Here is a 1,424-nt window from a genome sequence, read left to right as displayed (position 1 = left end):
TCTATTATTTAAGATTCTTTAAACCCGTTCTTCACCATCTGTGTGTTATCAGAACTAAGTATGTGAAAACATCAAATGTTTAATTTACAATAAACTAAGGCGTGAAATTGCCTTTATCTGTGATTAGTAAGATTAACCTTTCATATCTGTACTGATTAGCTAATATGAGAAACACTACGATTTTGCCGGCCTGCTTAGCTATTAGCTCTTTCTAATCACATCTTCAAGGCAGTAAGTAATGTGACCAAATAAGTGACAAGTCAAATCTGTTCTCATGGACTTCCTAGAATACTTGTAAAGAGAAGGTATGGTTGCAGCAGTGTGTTTTCGGTCCTAATCTTCTTCTAGAGGTCATACTGTGTTGGTGAACTAGGTATTTCACATTCATATTTCTTTAAATTCATCGTAATGGTGTAATGATCATACACTGTACTGAAGGAATGACGTTATTAATTAACATTATTTCAGAGACCGTTGCATATTATTTAAATTGCATCATATTACTTGTAAAGGTCATCATATGCTGGTAATGTAATAATACCACTTTAGTATTTTTCTCCAAATTTCATATTTCCAAATATCATATTTTTGTTGCTCTTGATTGGCATATTAATGAAAATTGTTGCATCTTATTAACTATATTTGGTAATATAAACTAACTCGGTTTCATTTTCCATATATTTCTTTTATTTTTTCCATTTTATATTCACTGAACTTAAAAGGAATTAAATATATCTAATCGAATATATCATAAACATAAAACACGATCAAATGAAGTTGATAAAACAGGTAAATGTTTTTTTTAAATCCATACAGCGAAGAAATTCCAAAAATTATAATACGATAAACAAAACAGAAGAAAAGAATGACTAAGGAAACCTCCAAAATAAAACACACATTTATAAGAACACGTATATTTGTATGAATAGAACTCACACCATGGTATAAACGACCGCCCTTAGCGCGTGCTCTGCTACAACACTGGCGAAAGAAAGCGATGCTACTGGATGGAAGTCCGACGCTGCTATTGGTTGGGTGTTGAAGCAGTTTTGATTAGCCAATGGCTGGGCAAAGCATTTTTTTTTACTTTTTTAGTGTGAAAGATTATGAATTTTTTGTAACATATTTTTTATGTTATGTTTTGTTTTTGATTGGCTAGGCATTCGCGCTCTTTGTTCCTATTGGCTGGTCACGTATCTATGGCACAAACTTCACAGCCTGCACAAACTAGGGACATTCTAGTTCAGGCACTATAGTTCAACTTTATGACCTTATCATATCGCCACGTATTTGAAAAAAAAATATTGAAAAAAAAAACGAGAGAGAACAAACAAACACATTCTTTCTTTGGCCAGCCATAACAAAAATGATTATTATCTGCATCAAGAAGCATCCAAAGCGAATAAGCTTATAGACCCTATACT

The sequence above is a fragment of the Penaeus monodon genome, chromosome 15, assembly GCF_015228065.2.
Source record: "Penaeus monodon isolate SGIC_2016 chromosome 15, NSTDA_Pmon_1, whole genome shotgun sequence".
Taxonomy (NCBI): Eukaryota; Metazoa; Arthropoda; class Malacostraca; order Decapoda; family Penaeidae; genus Penaeus; species Penaeus monodon.
This window is presented reverse-complemented; position numbering follows the sequence as displayed.